The following is a 23,626-nucleotide window of genomic DNA, read 5'->3' as shown; positions in this document are numbered from 1 at the left end:
ACCTCATATTTCAACAAGGCTGTAACATGTAAATATAATTTTCTTTTCTCTGTGTATTGTGTAGCTGTTAAAAACCTCTGCTACTGACCTAACTTTGAATCCTGTGGCCCTGCCATTTTCTGACTATGATCTGGCTGGAGTAGTTTTAGTTAACCTCTGCAGTTTTGGTTTCCTTATACTCAAAATGATACTAATAATAGTACCTGCTTCGGCCGGGTGCGGTAGCTCATGCCTGTAATCCCAGCACTTTGGGAGGCCGAGGCGGGCGGATCACGAGGTCAGGAGATCAAGACCATCCTGGCTAACATGGTGAAACCCTGTCTCTACTAAAAATACAAAAAAGTAGCTGGGCGTGGTGGCGGGCGCCTGTACTCCCAGCTACTCGAGAGGCTGAGGCAGGAGAATGGCATGAACCCTGGAGGTAGAGCTTGCAGTGAGCCGAGATTATGCCACTGCACCCCAGTCTGGGCAACAGTGTGAGACTCTGTCTCAAAAGGAAAAAAAAAAAATAATAATAGTACCTGCTTCATATGTTTGTTATTAGGATTACATGAGGTAGTAGTTGTAAAGCACTTAGCAAATTTTGGCACATAAGAAGGCCTTAACAAATGTCAGCTATCATTATCATTACAGGGTAGAGAAGCTAAAATGATTTTAAATGACGTGCTTTAATTTATAGCCCTGCCCTCAAAACCTTTGTTCCTAATTTTCAATTAGGATATAAGCCTTGTGAAAACAAAGACCTTCTCTGCTTGCTTCTCTGTCGTCCTCAGCACCTAGAACAATTTTTAGCACATAGTAGATGCCTAATAAATATTTGGCGAATTAATGAATTCTAGGGACATTTTCTCTGAATAACATCTAGGTTTAGTTACTTCAGCTACTTGAATCTTTTTTTTTCTTTACTGTTGTTTATATGAATTTGCACTTAAAAAATAGTTTTTATGTTGTGTCTTTGATCTTTTCAGGTATCCTTGTTTCCTTCTACATTGTAAGTCTCCAAGAGTGGGAGACTGTGATCTCTCCTATGGGAATCTGCCTATAGCTTCTAGTATGGTATTTCTTTTTTTAAATACAGTTATTAGTGCTTAGTAATTACTGACAACTGACTGTAAAATTCACTTGTATTCAACATTAATTTTTTGAGCAAAAACTAGTAGTGCAGTGGTGTCATTTCCAACTCTTAAGAAGTTGTGAATTTGTAGGTGCAGGTGCAGTCTTTGGTGGCAAGAGACACCTTATTACTATTGTAAACGTTGATCTTTGCACTTGAAATAGCCCTCTCCTTCCTCCCTGTCCCTTTCTACCAGATGACATACCACTCATTCTTCAGGGCTCAGTCTCCTGTCAAGTCTTTCTTCCTTTATGTAAGTCTTTCTTCCTCTTTATGTAAATCTCTTCATGGAAGAAGTAGATAACTTTTGCAAATGGGGTGATTTTTTTTTTTTTTTTTTTTTGAGACAGACTAGCTCTGTCGCCCAGGCTGCAGTGCAGTGGCCAGATCTCAGCTCGCTGCAAGCTCCGCCTCCCGAGTTTACACCATTCTCCTGCCTCAGCCTCCCGAGTAGCTGGGACTATAGATGCCCGCCACCTCGCCCAGCTAGTCACCGTGTTAGCAAGGATGGTCTCGATCTCCTGACCTCGTGATCCGCCCGTCTCAGCCTCCCAAAGTGCTGGGATTACAGGCTTGAGCCACCGCGCCCGGCCCAAATGGGGTGATTTTGAGGGACGACATTCCACACTGATAGAAGAGCTGATGCAAAGACATGGTAGGAAAGGGCCAGGTGTTACGGGAATATGATAGTAGATATTATATGTTATCTTATTTGTCATGGCTCTTATTAATAGGGGCAAACAAGAGAGTCCATTCTAGCAAGTTTAAGCAAAACAGATTTATTAAAGAATATCAGAGAGATTTAGGAATCTTTGGGAGAATTGAAGAAATGGACGCAGGCTGGGCTTCCAGGAACAAACTCCCCAAACTACATTAAATAACTGAGTCCTCAAGGATGTTGCTCTTTGCCAGAATCAGGAACCTGTTGCTACAGTTGCTAGATAGAGAGCTATGCTGCTGCTGCTGCAGTTTGTTCCAACAAAAGGGATGTTCTGTGCCAGTCTCTCCCATCATCCAATTTAGTTCCAATCAGTATCTAGTCTGAGAACATCTGATTGGCAGAACCTAAATCACATTTAGAAGGAAATCTGAGAAGTAATGTTTTTTTGTTTTCGACCTCTGTAGTGCCTGCTAAGCTAGAAAGGAGTTGGAATACGTGTTGAGCAAAGCGGTGTACACATTGCGCCCTAGAGAATAGTCAGGTGGCTGTACCCTCTTCTAGTACCAAATTGTGTATCATTTGGAATTCTGTAAACAGAAATTCTGACTCAAATTTGGCTGAAATCATGTTGAAGTTTTTACCATACTTGTGTTACCTTTATCCACAAGCTGGCTTCCATCATGGTAGTAAATTGACTGACAAGACCAGCTGGGGAGATAAGCTTTTTTATTCACCAGTGGATGAGAGAGAAAGGGAGAGAGATTGACTGACTATTTCACAAAATGGGCACAAATTTCTTCTCCTCAGTCAAATTGAATCAATATAGATCACCTGCCCATCCCTGAACTACAAGAGTTTCTAGGGACATGCCAGGTGCTGATTGAGTAAACCTAAATCTGATTCAAGAACTAATCACTGGCAAGGAGAATGGAATTACCATGTTTGGTTTGGATGTACAATCAGGACCTACTCTTGGAGCTAGGAATGGGGTCAGCTTTCTTTGAGGACAGTGGTTCTCAAAGTGTTGTGTTCTGGGAACTTGCTAAAAATGCAAATTCTGGAGCCACATCTCAGACTTACGAATCAAAAACTCTGGGTGTGGGACCCAGGAATCTATGTTTTAACAGGCCCTCCAGATGATTTTGGTTTCTTGCTAAAATTTGAGAACTGCCTTAGAAACTGTTTGATGAGGGATGAACACCTGATAGAAAAAAAGGTCTGGGCTCTGTTAGGAAGGGAGAAGAAGGGAATGGATGCTGGGTAGGCAGCCAACAGCATCCATTTCAAAACTGGAAAGATGGATAGGGACCAGTTCATGAGGAATCTTGAATGTCTAGCTCACAAGGTGGTGGTTGTTGTGAGATATAAAACTGGATAATGTGTGTCTGAGGGACCTGTACAACGAAGGAGATAGGTTATAATACGGATAGAGTATATTGAACTTGGAGCCAGAGTTTGGATTCTCATCCTGGTCTTTTTTACCTCATTGAGTTTCAGACTCCCCTTCTGTAAAATAGGGAATATAACCACTGGGGTGTTAAGACAATTAAATGAACAAATATATGTGGAAGTACCTAGTTCATAATGTAGCATATTAATAGGTAAAGATCTAGAGAATATGAATGATGATACTTGGCTAAAGTAGTATGAATTTTATTTACTTATTTATTTATTTAGTTAGTTTTTTGAGACAAGGTCTTGCTCTGTCACATAGGCTGGAGTACAGTAGCCTGATTATAGCTCACTGCAGCTTCAACCTCCTACCTCAGCCTGCCAAGTAGCTGGGACTACAGGCACCGGCCACCATACCCAGTTAATTTTATTGTATTTTTTTGAAGAGATGGGGTTTCGCCATATTGCCAAGGCTGGTCTTGAACTCCTGAGTTCAAGCAGTCCTCCTGCCTCAGCCTCCCAAAGTGCTGAGATTACAGGTGTGAGCCACTGCACCCAGCCTGGTGTTGGAACTTTGATCATATTCAGATCAGCTCTGGTTTAACTGCATGAACATGGGTTCTGCCTCTGCAGTCTTACCCTGGGGCATTATATGAATTATTTACTTCGACTGTTAAACAGGGATAGTGCAGTTCCTTTTGCTCTTGTAACTAATATGTATTCAGCTTGCTGTGACCATACATATTTTATGTTCTTCCCTGGCACTATAATTCATTCCTTTTTATTTTCTTCTGTGAGGTAATTAAAATTTGTAATACCATGCCCTTTTCCCTCTTGTTTTTTGTTTTGTTTTGTTTTTTTAAAAAATATATCTCACATTTTCTAAATATAGAATACTTACAAGTTCATGTTAAGTTTGAGTGGGAAAAGTGTTTAGAATCGGTTTGGACTCGCTCCTTTGCTTTATATATAAAGAAACTAGGGCAGACAGGGAAATAATTTTTCCAAAAAAAATTTTTTTTTGAGACTGAGTTTTGCTCTTTTCGCCCAGGCTGGAATGCAATAGTGCAATCTCAGCTCACTGAAACCTCCGCCTCCTGGGTTCAAGCGATTCTCCTGCCTCAGCCTCCCAAGTAGCTGGGACTATAGGCGTGCACCATACACCTGGCTAATTTTTGTATTTTTAGTAGAGATGGGGTTTTACCATATTGGCCAGGCTAATCTCGAACTCTTGACCTCAGGCGATCTGCTTGCCTCGGCCTCCCAAAGTGCTGGGATTATAGGCATGAGCCACCACACCTGGCCTCCAAAATCTTATATATCCCATTTCTTCCTTCTTGGCATGGAAGAATTTACATCCAGGGCTTTCATTTTTTTGTTCTGTAATATTAGTCAAAAGTCATTTGTAGATTGTTTAGATCTGGTGGGATTTAGTTAAAGTCATAAGCCTGATTTGCTGTAAGTGAGGCAGAGCTGATGTGCCAACCTAGGAAGAGAGAAAGCTAGTGAATAGAAGTGTTAGGGATCCACTAAGAAGTGTTCTATCTTAGATCCTACCATGGACATACTCTTTACTCCTACTTGGTATGTTATTAGATGTGCCAACACTGTTATTAGGTGGCTTATGGCTTTTTCTTTGTTTTTATCTAGGGTGTTTGAGGAAGGTAAATATGCATTTGAATGGGTAATTTCTACTCTTTGGTGCTGAGCATTTTCCACCTTTGTCTATACTGTAAATAACCAGTCTTTTTTTTTTTTTTTTCTTTTAGAAAGTTACTGCTTGAGTGGCAAGGAAACTAGAGAAACTGCTTCTCATAGACTAGTTGGGTTACTGGCTGAAGGGGACCCTAGGAGATGTCTAATTCAACATCCTTATTTTATGGATGAGAAACTGAAGCCAAGAGAAGAAAAGCAGCGCATTCAATATTATATAATGTAAGTTAGTTACAGAGTCAAGACCACATCTCAGCACTTCTGACTCCCTATTAAGTATATTTTCACTACACCTCTCTGCAAGGCAAGTATAAGAGGAATTGTGGGGTAGTGTAAAGAGTGCAGATTTGAGGGCCTGAAATCTGAGTACAAACTGTGGCTCTGCCACTTACTGACCTGTTTCTCAGAAAGTAATATCACTTCCTTAGGCACCAGTTTCCTATCTGTAAAATGAAATTATGTTGATACTCTGCCTCACAGGGTTATCATTAGAATGAAATACGAGTTGCAGGGGAAAAAATGAAATGAAGACTTCAAAGTGGACGTGGCCAATTTACTTATGAATTTTAGCTCCATCACTTATTAACTGTGTGATTTTGGGCAAGTCACTTAATTTCGGTGAACCTAGTCTTTTCTTTATAAAATTGAGACAATAATAGCTCTCTTACGGGATTGTTTTGAGGACGCTAATATATATAAATATAGGGGAAAAGAAATATTTTTCCCATTGCTATGTTCATGGCTGAGGCTCCTGTAACAAAAGACATTAACGAGAGAAAAGCATACAAATATATTTAATACAAGTTTTACATGACATGGGAGTCTTAAGGAAATGAAGACGCAAAGAAACAGGCAAACTTGTGTATTTTTAGGTTTAGGTTTGATGGAAGAAGTGGGTAGTCATGGAGAAATATGATTGGACAAAGATGGTATGATGTAATGGTAATAAATAGGATCAGGGTTGGAGGGAGCTTAGCAAGGCCGGTTTGTTCAGATTTTTCTGTATGTCCCTGTGTTTTCAGAGAAAAATGAGCCTTTCCTCTGGAAATAAGGAGGGTACCTCTTGAATGAGGATCTGATGACCTGCTTCAGGGGAGAAAGGTGAGGAGAAGCTGGGAGTGAGAATACTTTCCTGTGTCTGCTGTTTTCTCATATGCTAAGATATAAAGCATTCAAAGTAGTGGCTGGAACATAATAGGTAGTCAATAAATATTTGAGATATTCTCAGAAGACTTAGTTCTATCTTCTCAGAACTGTTTCCCTAAAGTCTTAAAATAAATATATCAGAACTTCTTGTTCTGTGGTTTTAAAGTGTTTTGTGGAGTTTGATTCCAGAGGCTATAGGTGGTGTAAGGTATGAGCTTTGCTGTTAGTCAGATTTCCATTCTAAACTCCTGTGGCACATAGGCAAGCTCTTTTGCCCAGAGAAGGGCCTCTAGAGATGGCAGGTTTTGTGGTAAATGGATTGAAAAAGAGGAGGAGGAAACTTGGTAACTGGGAAACTTGGGTCACTTCTGCAGGCAGTTGCAGCCCACTGTATAGCAGTATGTCAGGACCTTAGTGGTGAAACCATTTTTCGTTGTGATCTCAGTCTCTGATATTCTCGGTGTCTCAAAAGCTGGAACCAAGTCTAAGTCCTCTGCTGCTTCAACACCTGACCCACAGTAGATATGCCAATATAGTTTTTTGAAGGAATATCTATGTAGAGTGGAGAACTTCTGTGGCCCATGGAGTTCCATAAATCCCTAATGGCTCCTAATTCTTCATCCCAGCTTCACCTTGCAGAGATATTTGTATTTAACAAGGCTTTTCTAGTCTTTAATCATAAGGATTTGCAGGATTTCAGGTCTTGGGTTTTTTAGGCCTTGCTCTGCTGCCTACTTCCCTTTGCAAATATGGGCAGGCCAGACAGCTATTTCCTTCATCCCTAGTCACTGTGTGGGACCTGCCAGGTTCTTTCAGGTTTTTAATGCTGGGGTGGGGCTTGTGGTTTTAATGCATGAGAGTTGGGGAACATGAAACCCACATGATCAGGCAAACATCATTCTCTCAGTGGGTCCAGGGTTATGAGAAAACATAATGCTGGGATGTTCTTTCTTCCCAACTCTACCCCTAGAGTTGATACTCTTATGTAAGCCATTAATTCAGTAAATACCTTCTGAGCATATATACTGTGGATCAGACATTCTGCTGGGTGCTTTAAATAATTATCTTTCCAAATACTCACAAGTTAATACTTTCAGTTAGACTGAGGGTATTGCCTTCCATTTCACAGAAAAGGAGTCTGAAGTTTAGATGAAAGGAAATTACTTGCCTTAGCTAGTAAGGGCAGACCCAGGATTTGAAACCAAGTCTTCATGACTGAAAGATAATCATCAATTGTCATGCTTGTCTATGCTGTCAGAATGGGAGCTCCTTGAAGATGCATGTATGTCTGATTTGAATCTTTGCTCCCTGTTCTCAGCACAGGGCTGAAACAGATTTTTTTTTTAAAAAATTGAATATGTAATACATTGGAAAGTCCTAGATAGAATAGGGCAATTGGGGTGACGGTATTGAGAAACTGTTTCCTAGTCCACATTATTTCCCTGGAGAAGCTCCAATCCTTAAGGTGATTTTTTTTTTTTTTTTAAACCTATGGGATTGGAAAGGAAAGGATTAAGCATTATTAATTCCAGCAACTCATAAGGAAAACTAACACAAACATTGTAATGCCTTAAGGATCTTTGTGTCTCATTGGGAAAATAACACCTCCTTCACTGTGTTATTTTGAGGAAAAGTGAGATAATACAAGTAAAAGGGTCTGCCTGAACTCTAACGTGTTATGTTAAGTTGTTTTCATGCCTGGCTTTACCTGCCCTATCCCCTTTCTGGGCTTCAGTTTCTGTATGTGTACAGTGAGATGTTGAACTGAATGGTCTTGCTGCTCTTCCTTCCTTCATTAACATAAGAACAGGTAGTTGATGCCTCTGATGTTCTTATTGTTTCCATTGCCCATTTCTCCTTAAGCCCACTGCCTAGTTTCCTTTAAAGTTGTTGCCTGCTTTAGTTTTCTTTTTAAGCTGTTTCTGTGTGGGCTAGTGTTCCCTTTTGAGGTTGAATTGAATTGTGTAAGGCCTCAGGAAGTGGTGGAAGCACCTTCCTCAAACCTGGTTGCACCAAAGGCCCATCAAGTCAAGTCTTGTCCCCAAAGAGGAAGAGAAAGCCTGGGGTTCTCAGCCCAGGCTAAGATCGAAGGAGTTTCTCTTTTGAGCTTTCTGGGTTAATTTCAAAACTTACAGAAGGGACATTTTCTTTTAAATTTCAAGCACTCATTCTGTATATCATTAATATTCCTTAGCCATTTTTGTATAATATCATTCTTTAATTTCTATCCACCTTCTTTAATCTGTCCCTTGGATCAGACAAAATGAATTCAACCTTTGCTGCACATGACAATTCTTTATAATCATAATAGTGATTTTATTACTGTTCTTCTCCAGCTGAATAGTTTCAAGAGTTTCTCAGATAACTACCTCTTTTTGCCTATTACACCACTTTTCTCTCCACAAAAAACTTCCCAAGGATAGTCCCTTCCTTATGCTAATCTTACTTCTGTTTCTGTATAGCCTATCACTTCTTTGTAAGTTTTCACACTATTACTGAAATATGCCAAACATTCTTTCTCATGTTCCCTTAACTTGTATCTCATAGCTTTTTGTTTGTTTAACATGTTTTCCTTTGTTTGCTGTACTTACACTCAACAATCTTCAAGACCCACTTCAAATATCTCTGTCTCTGATGCCTTCTCTGACATTGTCCTCCTGTCCTAGGCAGAATTAATATTTCTTCCTTCAGTGTTCATGTGTTACTCTATTCTAATAGCTGTGACATCATTTATTATATTATACTTGTTTGTACAGTGTTACATTTTGTGTTGTACTATATTGTAATTACTTTGTGTATTCTGCCTCTCCTTAAACACTTCTTCAAAACAACCATTCCAAAGTTAGAAATACGTAGCAAATAGTAGGTGGTCAATACAAGAGGAAAGTACCATGCATTGAGTGCCTTACTGCTGTGCAAGTTGCCTAATAAATATTCCCAATCCTCACAACAGGTCTCTGACATATTTTCCCATTTTTTTCCCATATGAGTCTCCCATTTTACATATAAGGTAATTGAGGCCCAGAGAGATTAAATGATTAATTTCTGATCTCACAGCTGGTAACTCAGAGAATTGGGATTCAAACCCAAGTTTGCTGACTCCACAGCTTGAGTTGTATTTGGAACTATTCTTCTGACTCCTAATTCAGTATTCTTTCTGTGCACATCAAAAACACACAAATTGAGTATGTAGATGTGTTTAATGCAGTGATGGACAAGAGTTCAAATGGGAGTATGGTGGAATGGGTAGCAAATAGCTGTGGTACTCTCATAATTGTGTATTAAGAAATAGCCCTAGAGTTATTAATGCCTTAATTGCAACTGTAGGCAATTACAATTCTGTAATTTGGCATTTAAAAATGAGTCTATTTCGGCTGGGCACGGTGTCTCACACCTGTAATTCCAGCAGTTTGGGAGGCCAAGGTGGGCGGATCACCTGAGATCAGGAATTCCAGACCAGCCTGGCTAATATGGTGAAACCCCCGTCTCTACTAAAAATACAAAAATTAGCCGGGCGAGGTGGCGGACACCTGTAATCCTAGCTACTTGGGAGGCTGAGGCAGGAGAATTGCTTGAACCTGGGAGGCGGAGGTTGCAGTGAGCCGAGATTGTGCCACTGCACTCCAGCCTGGGCGCGAGACTTACCCTGAAAAAAAAAAAAAAAGAGAGAATCTGTTTCAGCTGGTTAGCAGATATAACAACACCTACCTTTGGACATGTTCTGTTCTAAAAAGGGATGAAAAGCTGCTTCTCTCACACTACCACGGGCAAGGTAGATGAGCTCAGCTTTGACTTGAAACAGTGTTAGTGCTTCTGAAATCTTTTGCCTCCAAGTTTTGTCCTATTTTTGTTAGGTGCTGTTAACCTACCTTTCAGAGCTATAGGATCAGACAATGAGAATAATGGGATTCTTACCCTAACTGTTTGAACAGGTTCTCACCAGGGAGAGCCCAAACACAAAGGACCTCTCTGGAGTTGGTAAAGAAGGCCAAAATGTAGACCCTGGGAAACACCTCTCTCTCCTTGTTTTGTGGCATGGGCTGCTGATTCATCCTATGTTCTTTTAAGTTGACTAATAGTGGATGTGTTATAGAAAGGTAACGAAAATAGGATCTAGCTCTTCTTATCTCTGTGTGGTTTTGGGTAAGTGATTTATACTTCCTGTGTCTTTATGTGTTTTTAATTCAGTGATTCTTTACAGGTGAAGGGATCCTGTTTTACAGGGACCACACATCTTTGCTGCTCAGGGACCATGCAGAGCTCTAGATTACAGCCTCTTTTGCTCTCCGTGTTCTTTTTTTTTTTTTTTTTTGGTCACAGCTTCCCTCTTCACTATTTTTCTAAAAAGTTTTTGAAATCTCTTACCGTCTGATGTCCCCTCACCTATTCTCTTTATTGTTGACGTTTATACCTCTTTTATAGCTTTACCGTCATTTTAGAGTGATTTTGGGAGGGAACATTAGTAATGTGTTTTTAATCTGCCAGCTTTAACTAGCAACAAACTTCAAAGGAAGTTAAACGAATAGAAAACTGAAGTTGCATTTATATCTAGAGTTATAAAAACTTTACCATGAAGGTACATGAGAGGATAGACCTTCCAATGAGATATTCTGGATTCAAATCTTAGCTCCATCATCTACTAACTATATGACCTTGGGTCTGAACTCTTCTCTTCTCTTCTCTCCTCTCCTCCCCTCTCCCCTCTCCCCTCTCCCCTCTCCCCTCTCTTCTCTCAGGGTCTCGCTCTTTCAGTCAGGCTGGAAGAACATGATCTTGGCTCACTGCAACCTCCGTCTCCTGAGTTCAAGCTGTTCTCATGGCTCAACCTCCTGAGTAGCTGGGATTACAAGCCTGCACCACCATGCGTGGCTAATTTTTGTATTTTTAGTAGATTCGGGGTTTCACCATGTTGGCCAGACTGGTTTCGAACTCCTGGCCTCAGGTGATCCCCTGCATCTCAGCCTCTCAAAGTGCTGGGATTACAGGTGTGAGCCACCGTGCCCAGCCTGGGTCTGAGCTTCTTAATAAAGGATAGGCCAGCACAGCCTAGCACAGAGACAGTGAGTCAAACATTTTAATATCATGAACAACAAATATTATATTTATTATCTGCTAGTGCTAGACCCTAGAGATACAAAGATGACTAAAATTCACTTCCTTTCTTGGAGAAGCTCGCAGACTAGTGGCAAAGAAAGAGAAAATACTACTTTAGGAACTGTTGATTGAGCGTGTACTATGAACTGTGATAAGTACTGGAGATATAAAGATGAATGAAACAGTTTCAACCCTGAATGTGCTTGTTGTGTAGTGGGGGTGGGGTGATGAGAAGGAGCCCTGTAAGTCAATAACTAACACAACAGACAAGGGAGAATAGGGCATTTACGATGAAGAAGAGAGTAGTGGTATCTGTAAGTTGAAGAAGACGCCACTTCAGGATTGCACTGCATGATCTTTAAGCTCTCTCTTGGCCCCAAACATTCCATGGTTCTATATATGATAAGATACTATGTATATAAAAAGCTCATGAAGAAAAGTGTAGATTTGTAAATAGCTCACTCCAGTGTAAAACAGAATTATAGAAGTAGGAAAAGTGATTTTCTGGTTATCACATTCTAAAACAACAGTGGTTGTTGAACATTTTCCAGAAAGTGAACAAGAGAGCGAATGTTTCCCAAATACCTTGCCTGAGGTCAGTCTTTCCCTAAGAATGGTAGATGATTCCAAAGAAGTATAAAATAGTGTTCCTGCCCTTGAAAAACTTTGATTTCATTAAGAATGTAGGATATATATACTAAAAATAAATTGAACAGTTCCACCAAGTAAACTGGGTACAAACTTTAGTAGTTTAGAAAAGGGTGGCTGTATTAGTTTCCTGGTGCTGCTGTATCACAGATTGGGTGACTTAGAAAAACAGAAATTTGTGGTCTCTCAGTTCTGGAGGCCAGAAGTTTGAAATCATGGTTTTTGCAGGTCCACCTCTGGAGGTGCTAGGGTAGGAATCTGTTCCTGGCCTTTATCCTAGTTTCTGCTACCCTCTGGCCTTCCTTGGCTTGTGGTTGGCTTCTTTTCCCTTTGTCCTTTCACATAATCTTACCTCTGTGTGTGATTGTCTCTTGTGTCCAAATTTCCCCTTCTTATAAGGACACCAATTATATTGGATTAGGGTCCACCCTAATGACTTCATTTTAACTTGATTACATCTGTAACTACTGTAATTCCAAATAAGGTCAATCCTAAGGTATTGGTGGTTAGAATTTCAACTTTTTTTTTTTTTTTTTTTTTTTTTGAGACACAATTCAACCCATAACAGTAGGCTGGATGGTCAGGAAAAGAACTTGGTCAGGTAGGATTTGGATTAGCAGAGAGAAGTAGAGATACTGTGGGATAAGTCCTTGCAGTATTCAGACTTCCATCAGAGAACACTTGAAGTAAATTCATCTTGGTGGAACCAGGGAGTTTTGAGATCCCCCAAACAGGGACATTTGGAGGAAAAAGACAACTTCAGATTTTTACTTAGTTGTATTTGTGTATAGTATACTATTGTGGGCAGCTTTTCTTTTTCTAGAAGCAATTTTGTTGCTGTATGCCACATTTCTAATCATGACCGTTAAGATGTTGACTGCATGGTATATAACAATCTATTCTTAGGCAACAGAAATTAAGTTATTTTAACTTACATGGCCATTCACAATAATAGAAGATGTTTTGCTTCATAAATGTGATGAGTTTACAAAGAGTTAGATGGCTTCACTCAGAGAATTTCACATTAGAAAATGAGGGTGAATCAGGACATTTCTTAATCTGTGGCTCTGGGGGTTAGGCAAATAGTTTTTGAGCATGACCACACCTGGGAAGCTTAAAAATATAAGCTTCCTGGTGATACCCACGTCCCACCCTGGACCGAATAAGTTAAATTTGGGGGATGGTGGTTGGTATGGGACCCAGGCATTGGGGTTTTTTTTTTTTTTTTTTTTTTTTTTAAGCTCTCCAGGTTTACATACCTGGTTGCAGCTCACTGGGTTAGGAGAATAAGAAGGAAACTGGATTCTTGTCCTTGCTGTGACCTTTTGGCTATTCCCTAAAACTTTCCAGTTTCAAGTACATCTTTTCTGAGAATAAGGAAATCTACGTATATTATGTCTGAGAATAAAGAAATCTGGGTATATTGTGTCTGGCAAGTTCCATCTGTTTAGTAACCATGGGCAAGTCATTGGAATTCTTTTTGAGTCTTGGTTTGCTCATTTATAGAATAGAGATAATTGAAATTGCTCTCCAGTGTTGCTGTGACAATAAAATATTTGCAGATATTTCAAAATGCTTTGTAGATTCCAGAATACTATATACTGTAAATGTGAGGGATTTTTTTTTTCATTGATAGACAACTTGCTGAAGGTATCACAGTTGCTTGGTGCCCTAGACAGGTTCAGAATCTTGTAATTTTCTCATTAATTTGAAATGTGATTTTGCTTCCTTTTTCTTTTATTAAGTTGTCCCTGAATGCCTTCTGTTTTGGATACTTCCAGATCCCTTGGTATCATGAAAAGCTTACTGAATTAATGGAAAAAACCGTGGTCTTTAGAGTTGCATGAATCTGAGGTTCAATCCTGCCTCCATTAGTAACCAAATCATTTTAACCTCTTAAGTTTCAGTTTTCCTATATGTTAAATGGAGTATCAAATGGGAAATAATGTAAATGTAGTTAGCATTTTGCTTAATATGTAATAAGCTCTGGTAATTATGGATTCTTGTTTTTATAAGGGGCAGTAATAGAGGGGGATACTTACATTACAGTTGGATAAGTGTTGTAGTAGAGGCCTTTCCATTTGACTTCACTGAGCAGAGCCATCTCCTTTTGGTGGCTGTTAGGAATAGGCTTGCTAGGGAGCCTTCCACAGTCAATTTACTTTGTATAATTCTTTTTTTTAAGAGACGGAGTCTCGCTCTGTCGCCAGGCTGCAGTGCAGTGGCGCGATCACAGCTCACTGTAACCTCTGCCTCCTGGGTTCAAGTGATTCTTCTGCCTCAGCCTCCTGAGACTACAGGCATGCGCCACTACACCCGGCTAATTTTTGTATTTTTAATAGAGACAGGGTTTCACCATGTTGGCCAGGATGATCTTGCTCTCCTGACCTCGTGATCTGCCCACCTTGGCCTCCCAAAGTGCTGGGATTACAGGCGTGAGCCACCAGGCCCGGCCTACTTTGTATGATCCTATACTGTTTTTGATACTTTTAGAAACTATTCTCATTTAATCCTCACAATAATCTGCAAGGAAGGTGATATCTCTGTATCTTCAATAAGGAAACCATGGCTAAGAAATATGAAATGAATTGCACAAGGTCACCCTGTGAATAAGCAGCAGAAACTGTTGTTGTTTAAGGAGAAGCCCCAAGCCTTGAGGCTTTGGGTTTCATTTCAGCTGGACTTTTGGTTTCATAATGGGGGCTTTCTGATGTTAACCCAGGAAACCTTAGTTTGATGGTTGTATTAGTTATCTATTGTTGTGTAGACAAATTACCTGCAAAACTAGCAGTTTTTAAAAAATAAACATTTATTATTTCACACAGTTTCTGAGGGTCAGGAATCTTAGAGTGGCCAGGCTGGGTGGTTCTGCTTCACTGTCTCTAATGGGGTTACAGCCAAACTGTGCCGAGGACTGCAGTCATCTGAAGGCTCAAGCAGGGCTAGAATGAACTCCTTCAAAGTTCACTCATGCCATTCATTGTTGGCCAGCCTCAGTTTCTTCCTGGCTGTTGGCTAAAAGCTTCAGTTCTTTGCCATGTGTGCCTCTCCATAGGGCAGGGCAGTTCACAGCATATCAGCCAGCTTCCTCAAATAGGAGATCCAAGAGAGAGGAGAGTAATCAAAACAGAAGCTGCTGTGTCTAATGTAATCAAACTTCGGAAGGGACATACCGTCACTTCTGTTGTATTCTTTCAGTCACATAGACCAACCCTGTGGGAGAGGACTCTACAAGGATGCAAATACCAGGAGGCAGGGAACATAGGGTACTATCTTAGAGGCTGGTTACCTCCAAGTCATGGTTTTCACAGTGGTAGAAAAACTTTGAGACCAGGCTATACATATTATGTATTAAGGAGTTAACTTTAATAAACAGGTTAAGATTCTATTCCGTGTTCCAGGCATGGTGGATATGAGGAGAATTCTCGTATGTCTTTAAGGGATAGTTTCTGAGTGTGCAGGGAGCAGGGAATCCTTCAGAAGCCTTCTGGGTCTGATTTTTCCACTATTAATTTTTCTAAGTTGGTAACACAACCATGCCTGTTTTACCAGCAACCAGACACTTTAGTGAGGGTCGGGAACACAAGAGGATTTCTTTGCTATTGGGTGCTACCTGGTGATATTGTCCTTGCAGGTCTGAGCGTTTTGCCTGTTTTACTTGTGGAGAAAATTACCTGATGAAACTGTACATCTCCAATACTTAATGCTTTTAAAAACTCACATTCAGTTTTACGTGATCGTCTCAAAGGAATAGTGATGAGGTGGAAAATCAGCTAACCTTGAAGTCAGTACATCTGGGTTTGAGTTCCTGCTTTGCCACTAACTGACCATCTGATCCTTCCCTTAAGTATAACAAGGAAGTGTTAAACTAGAGTCTCATGGCTTTGAAGTGGAGCCTCACAGGCTACCTGGGTACGGTTGGGAGGTGGGAAGAGGCTGAGGAAGTAGAACTTACCCACCTCCATTTCAGCCAGAGAAGCTCTACTTTTCATCTGTTGAGATATTGGCATTACTGTAAGATTTATTTGGAAAAAGAGGTGGAGAGAAAAAAGCTTGGAAACCACTGGATTGAGTGATTGAATTCTCAAAGGACTTCTCAGTGAAAAGTAACCGGTTGGCTTTTCTGATGCCGTTGAGCAAGGAGTAGCCCAAGGGGTATGGAATCTCCTTTTTACAGATAGGAATTGCAGAGAAATGGACCTACATGTCTCCTAAGAAACTTAGGCCTTTTCCTCACCTTCTTTCCTTTAGTTGTTGTTTTTTTTTTAAGACAGTATTGGGAGCAATGGGCATTAAATACTGATGGCTGCATCTCCTGTCTCTAAGCTGATTGAAGCTTCTTCAGGAACAGGATCCAGGTTTGCAGGGGTATAGGCCTTCCTTTGAAAGGCAGAGTATGGAACAGGCCTCTTGGGAGAGGGAGGGGGTCAAGTGAGTTAGCAGCAGGTGAGAAGGGCTGGTCTTCTAAGTTGGCCTCTGCCTCCTTCGGGTTATTTAGCTGTAAACATACTTTCCCTGGCCCATATGGATCCCCAAGCCCATCTATCTTTTGGAGAACAAACTAATGGAGGAGGTAGAGGTGGGAGGAATTCAGATGAATCTTGCTTCCAGCAGCTTAGAAGGTCTCTTGTTTTTTGGTAGCTTCAATGTGTATTATTTCCCTTGCTGTATGCAGCAGGTCTTTACTAGCTGATTGAAGCTTATCTCTAATCATCTTTTCCCTACTCTCTGTTTTCCTTCTTTCCAAGTAAATATTCTATTTTGGAATAGAAGCCTGGAAATTAATGGTTTAGTAGAAAGATTCTAAGAGTTCTACTTAGAATCAGTAGAGGTAAGTCAAGTTCCAGGTCTTCTCCTTACCTGTGTGACTATGGGCAAGTTTTTAAACCTTTCTCAGTTTGTTTCCTCATTTATAAATTAGGATTGCTGTGAAGGTTAAAGGAAATAAGTGTGTTAAGTATGGTATTTGCCGTTATAGTAAGTGCCCTTATAGTAGGTGCTAAGTATTTATTATTATTATTTTTGTTCTTTATTTTTTATTTTTAGAGATGGAGGTCTCACTATTTTGCCCAGGCTGGTCTCAAACTCCTGGCCTCACACTATCCTCCTGCCTCCGCCTCCTCAGTAGCTAGGATTATAGATGTGAGCCCCTGCACCTGGCTATTTTTGTTCTTGTATATTTGAAAGTTTAGGATAGATGCTAATTAAATTCTAAAAAATATCATTTTGTAGCAGAGTAACAAAATCAGTACTGAAGACATTTTTCAAATGATCTTGTTTGATATATTCATTTTATACTTGGAATTGGCACATTTTACACTTGGAACTGTTCAAGCTCAGAGTGAAGCAGTGAATGGTCCAACGTTTCCCAGTGGAGGCACCGGGGATTAAGTTTATAATACCTGATTCTCTGATGACAGGGGTATCTTAGACTAGTCTGGTTGACTGGGGCTAGATTAAATATCCATACTAGGTTTCTAACCATTAATTTGAGGGCCATTAACGTGTGTGACCTGAGAAGCCAGTGGCCACCTTGAGCTTAGGTACTGCTGAGTAGAGACAATCTTACACCTTCCCACTCTCCTAATAAATTTTCCCTAATATAGACTCAGGCATCTGATGGTTCTTGACAATATAAATTTCCTTGACAATTTAGTCCTCTTTCCCCCTCCATATGTTAAACCCAGAAAAGAGAAGGCAAGTGCAGTATAGCCATGATGTCTCTGGAAGTGAATGACCCATTGTACTGAGGTAGAGACATAGAAGGAGGGCAGGAGAAAGGATAGGACCAGAAAACCCCTTGGATATATATATTTTTTTTTTCTCTAGAAGTCTGCTAAGGGTTATTCTTTCTGGTCTGAAAAGAGAATTGTAGAATATTAGGGACTGAACTTTCCCTTTAGGGGCCTCTAACACAGCCTTTATCCCTTGTTTGAATTCTCTCTCCAAAGTTCCTGCCAGGCAGTTTTCCAGTATCGGTGTGCATACTTCCATGTTGGCGAGCCCTTTACTTCTAGAAGCAGCCATTTTCTTGGTTAGATATTTTGGGTCTCATTTTTTATTTTATGTATATCTATAATTTTGGCTTTTAAAACTAGAAGTAGAAGCAGTCATTTTCTTGGTTAGATATTTTGGCTTTTTGGTTTTAAAAGCCAAAGCCCTAACTTTTAAATGATAGAAGAGATAGCATGCTCCTCTGTGGGGCTTCTAGTTTTAAAACTAGAGTAGAAGCACTCATTTTCTTGGTTAGGTATTTTGGCTTTTTCTTTTAAAAACTAAACTAAAGTTTAGTTTGACTTAAAAGCCAAAGTCCTAACATTTAAAAGATAGAGGAGATAGCATGCTCTTCATGGCTTCGAATCACTGGCCTGTCACATGAGGAAACTGAGGCTTAGGCAAATGAAATGATGTATATCAGACCATTGGGTGTGACTCTTCCACTCTGCCTCCAGCTAAGAGAATCAGGCAAGACAGAGACCCAGGAGCTCAGTTCTAGAGCCTCAAATTCATCCTCATGTCTTTGTGGGTGAGTGGTTTTTATTAAAATAATTTATTTTTTCATGGGCTTGCAGAATGTACTAGTACTGGAAAGAAATTTACTGTTCATATAGTCTAGTTTCATCACCATTTAATAGATTAATAACTGAGTTCCAGAGAGGTAAAACCATCTGCCCAATGTCATACACAGAGATTCTGTGACAGAACTGAAGTTAGGGCTGTGGTTTCCTTGTAGCAAGACCTAGATGTCTTTCCATAAACAGCTCTTTTAGAGAAGCTGTTACCAAGCTCTAAAACTATATATTTTTAAGTGCCATGTGACCTGTGTACCTTGAGATTTCTGTTGGGAGCAACAGCATTAGTTAAAATTATACAGATTTCAGTCTAAAAATATCAAGCTGTTCTTCAGCCTAACACAAGAAGGTAAAGGGCTCCATCCACAAACATTTATAGAAGCACCTAAAGGAGCTCATTGTCTGTTTTGGAGGTAAGCCTTTGGTACAGTTTGGATATGTGTCCTGGGTCCAAATCTCACGTTTAATTGTAATCCCTAATGTTGGAAGTGGGGCCTGGTGGGAGGTGGTTGGATCGTGGGAATGGATTTCTCATGAATGGTTTAGCACTATCCCCTAGGTGCTGTTCTCATGATAGTGAGTGAATTCTCATGAGATCTGGTTGTTTAAAAGTGTGTAGCACCTCTTGCACCCCTCTCTTTTACTCCTGCTCTGGCTGTGTGATGTGCCTGTTTCCCTCTTTACCTTCTGCCATGATTGTAAGTGTCCTGGGGCCTCCCCAGAAGGACAGGTCCTTGGGAAGGTATTTTGACTGGGGAGGATGGATACAGAGACCAGCGCTGTGTTTGACCTCTGATGATGCTGGAAAAGAAATAGATGTTATTTTCAAACTGGGTAGTCCAAGGAGAAGAGGGAGAAGGAGAGGAAATGCTTGTGAGGTACCTGAGACATACGGTTGAGTTAGTTCTTGGAAGCGGCACAAGTCTGGAAATCAGGAGACCAGAGTTCCAGTGCTGGCTTTCCTATTGAATATCTATTCTTTTGTAGATGACTTGCTCATTCTAAGTCTTGGAGATATCTAAAACATTTATACCTATCTAATAAAGTCTAGAAGGGAGATCCATGTACTCTTAAAGAGTTCAGAGGAGTTCATGAGAGGACTTTTATTTCATTTGTTTAGTCTATATTTGAATTTCTCAATCTTGGTACTGTGTGTATTTTGGACCACGTAAGTCTTCGGGGGAGAATGGGGCTGCCCTGTGCATCATAGGATGTTTAGTCGCATCCCTGTCCTCTGCCTGCTAGATGCCAGCGGTAGCTGCCTCTTCCCCAAGTCATGACAATAAAAAACATCTCTAGACATTGCCAAATGTCACCTGGAAGGCAAAATCAACTTTTGTTGACAACCAATGGTCTGTATTCATGTGAACTGTGGGGACAGCTAAAAGATAAAATTAATATTATTATTATTTTTAACTTTTTAAAAAATTATACTTCAAGTTCTAGGGTACATGTACACAACGTGCGGGTTTGTTACATATGTATACATGTGCCAATTAATAATATTATTATAATCTTGTTTAGCACTCACTGTGTGCCAGACACTGTTCTAAGCCTTTATTTAATCCCCATAATAATTGTATGAGTTAGGTACTCTTACTGTCACTGTTTCACAGATGAGGAAGTTGCAGGAAAGTAAAGTTAAGTGAATTAATAGCAGTTAATGTTTTTATAAGTATGTGTCAGGGACTGTGCTAGTACCTGACCTATATGTTATCTCATTTAATCCTTACAATCACTCTGTGAAGTGAGTTCTGATGTTATCATTGTTTTACAGATGGGAACAGATAGGCATAGATCTGTTCTATGCCTAACCTGCTACTGAATGTTGAAGACATACTAGAGTAAATGATTTACGTCTTTATCTTAATGATTTAGTGTTGTTATCCCAATTCATTGTTTTAGTTTCCAGACTACTTTTTCCTATTTTATCCTCAGAACAATACTGTGAAATAGGTAGTATCATCCCCATTTTTTAGATAAAGAAACAGACTCAGAGAGAGAAAGAGGCTTGTGTAAGATCTCATAGTAACTGATGCAACTGATTGGCATCTGTTGCACATTTTAGTTTATTTGTGATTGACCATGATGCTTCCAACTATACTAAGAAGCAAGCAGTCAGGTGACGTACTGTACAGCAAAGAAATACTGAGTCCCTGTTTGTGACGGAGGGAGAGCTGAGAGAAGCTTCTTCTCATTTGTCATTTGGAGTTTGTTGGTGAGGTTTTCTTCTGCATATGTGCTTTCCTACGCACATCTTACTTCCTAATTGGCACTGGCTGTGTATCACAAGTTGTAATTATGTTATAATTAGATTGTTTATTTCTTTAACATCTGACTTCTGCAGTGTTCTGTTCTGTAAGTTACATAAATGTAGAACTCTGTTTTGTTCACAATATTCCAGCAAAGTGTCTTGCATGCAGTGGTCACTATATGAAAATTCTGAATCAGTAGGCACATGAGAGGTAATTAAGAGAGAGGGATAAATTGACTTAGTCAAGATTATATAGCAGTTTGGTAGCACTTCTAGGACTAGATCTGATTTTTTTCTATCCTTAAGCCCAGAATTCTTTGTACAACATAGTGCTGGTTGCCACATGCCTATCATGATTAGAGCTATATGGTTTTGTTCTGTGGTCTTAGGCAAATCTGTTGGTTTTCTTTTCTGTAAACAAAAGTATTAAACAGCTGTTCTTTTCTCCTTCCCATCTTTGGCTGCCCACCAGTGATATCCCGGTGTGGCCTCCAACCATAGAATAAGTGTCTACTGAGAAACAGGGAAACCTCATTCTCCCTGCCAACCTGGAACTGGGAATCATGTTCTTTCTCCTGAACACCTTCCTATTTCAGTGGTGATGTGGTGGTCATGGTCTACCGATTGAAACAGAAAGCAGAGTTTGGATTATAGGGGAAGAAGGCAGTTGGAGTATCTACTTTAACGCTTCTTTATTCAGAACTGCACTGTGAGTGCCTATGTACACATACTCTAGCGCCTTCTTACTCTTCATTGTAAACATTGGGGTCTGCTCATTTTCCCTTTAGTTTGTTGGAAAAACACACAAAGCTACTTAAATTAGTTGAGGAAAATGTCCTCTTCCATTTTCAGTTATTTTGTTCAGTAATACTAGTGATAAGGGATATCTACTAAGAGAAAATATGTGGGCCGGATGTGGTGGCTTACGCCTGTAATCCCAGCACTTTGGGAGGTCGAGGCGGGCAGATCACGAGGTCAGGAGATCGAGACCATCCTGGCTAACATGGTGAAACCCCGTCTCTACTAAACATAAAAAAAAAAAAGCCAGGCATGGTGGCGGGCACCTGTAGTCCCAGCTACTTGGGAGGCTGAGGCAGGAGAATGGCGTGAACCTGGGAAGTGGAGCTTGCAGTGAGCGGAGATTGCGCCACTGCACTCCAGCCTGGGGGACAGAGTGAGACTCCATCTCAAACAAAAAAAAAAAAAAAAAAAGAAAAGAAAATATGTGTTTCTGGAAATTAGCTATATGCAATATATATATTCCATGTCTGTTTTCTTACATAATCGTTCAGCCACCTTGCAAAGGCAGGGATTACTATTTTTATCCTAACTTTACAGATAAACTAAGGTTCAGTGTGAAGTCATGATCATATAGATAGGGAGTGATAGACCAGGATTTGACCTCAACCTGACCCTTTAAGTCCAGTGGATATTCTTGCTGTTCTACCATAGTTGTGTATGTGTGTATGGATATGTTTAGCAGGTTTACTGAGATAATTCACATACCATAAAATTCACCTACTTAGAGTATATACAATTCAGTGTTTTGGTTTTTTCCTTGTTTCCAGTGGGGTTTTAATTTCAAATTTTTTTTTTAAGTATATTCACAGGGTTGTAGAAGTACTACAATCTAGTTTTAGAATATTTTGTCTTAGCTAGGCATACTGGCTCATGCCTGTAATCCCAGCACTTTGGGAGGCTGAATCAGGAAGATCCTTTGAGCCTAGGAGTTTGGGAACCAGACTGGGCAACATAGGGAAACCCTGTCTCTACAAAAAAAATTTAAAATTTATCTGGGCCAGGCCTGGTGGCTTATGTCTGTAATCCCACCACTTTGAAAGGCCGAGGTAGGCAGATCTCTTGAGCTCAGGAGTTGGAGACCAGCCTGGGCAACATGGCAAAACTCTGTCTCTACAAAAAATACAAAAATTAGCCAGGCGTGGTGGTGCACGCCTGTCTTCCCAGCTACTCGGAAAGCTGAGGTGGGAGGATTAGTGGAGCCCGGGAGGCAGAGGTTGCAGTGAGCGGAGATCATGCCACTGCACTCCAGCCAGGTGATAGAGTGAGAACCTGTCTCAATAAATAAATAAATAAACAAACAAACAAATAAAATAAAATAAAATAAAATAAAATTAGCTGGGCATAGTGGCGTGTCCCTGTGGTTTCAGCTGCTTGGGAGGCTGAGGTGGGAAGATCTCTTGAGCCCAGGAGGTTGAGGTTACAGGTGGGCCGTGATAGTTCCACTGCACTCCAACCTGGGGGTGACAGAGCAAGACCCCATCCCCCGTCCAAAAAAAAAATACTTTGTCCTCCTAAAAGAAACATGGTGGTTGTAATGTGTGTTTTTCATTTTATTGCTGAATAATATTTGGCAATATTTTTTGCTGAAAAAATATTCTATTGTATGAAATTCTGTTTATTTCTATCTATGTAATTGTATTTACTGCTGAATTCTGTTGTATGGATATACCACATTATATTTATTCATTTTTCAGTTCATGGATATTTGGGTTGTTTCCATTTTTTGGCTATGACTAATGCTACTATGAACATTTATGTACATATTTTTGTGTAGATATATATTTTCATTTACCTTTAGGTATATATTTAGGAGTAGAATTGCAGGGTCATGTGCTAACTCTATGTTTAACTTTTTGAGGAACTACCTGACTGTTTTCTAAAGGGGGCGTACCATTTTACATTTCCACCAGCAGTATATGAGAGTTCTAATTTCTCCACATCCTTGTAAATACTTCTTACTATCTTTTTATTTTAGGTATCTTAGTGGGTGTTAAATGGTATCTATCTCATATGGTTTCAATTTGAATTTCCTTAAAGACTAATGATTTTGAGTATCTTTTCATGTGTTTATTGGCCACTTGGATATCTTCCTGGGACAAATGTCTATTCAGATCCTTTGTCCATTTTTAAATTGGTTTCTCTTTTTACTATATATTTATTTTTTGAGACGGAGTCTTGCTCTGTCACCCACGCTGGAGTGCAGTGGCATGATCTTGACTCACTGCAACCTC

At 40.0% G+C, this 23,626-nt stretch overlaps 1 protein-coding gene across 5 annotated transcripts in view; it reads left to right on the top strand.

Moving 5' to 3' along the window:
- LOC105468800 (p21 (RAC1) activated kinase 1) overlaps positions 1-23,626 on the top strand; it is a 149,126-nt gene that overhangs the window by 17,509 nt on the left and 107,991 nt on the right. The window contains exon 2 of one of the 5 annotated variants that reach the window (XM_011719169.3): positions 4,937-5,102. The exons of the other annotated variants lie outside the window; for them this stretch is intronic. The gene's annotated coding sequence lies outside the window, so the exon portion shown is untranslated. The remainder of the gene's footprint in view (positions 1-4,936; positions 5,103-23,626) is intronic. 5 annotated transcript variants of the gene reach the window in all.

This window comes from Macaca nemestrina, chromosome 12, assembly GCF_043159975.1.
Source record: "Macaca nemestrina isolate mMacNem1 chromosome 12, mMacNem.hap1, whole genome shotgun sequence".
NCBI lineage: Eukaryota > Metazoa > Chordata > Mammalia > Primates > Cercopithecidae > Macaca > Macaca nemestrina.
The sequence above is the reverse complement of the archived record's forward strand: the minus strand, read 5'-3'. Positions and strand labels throughout refer to the sequence as shown.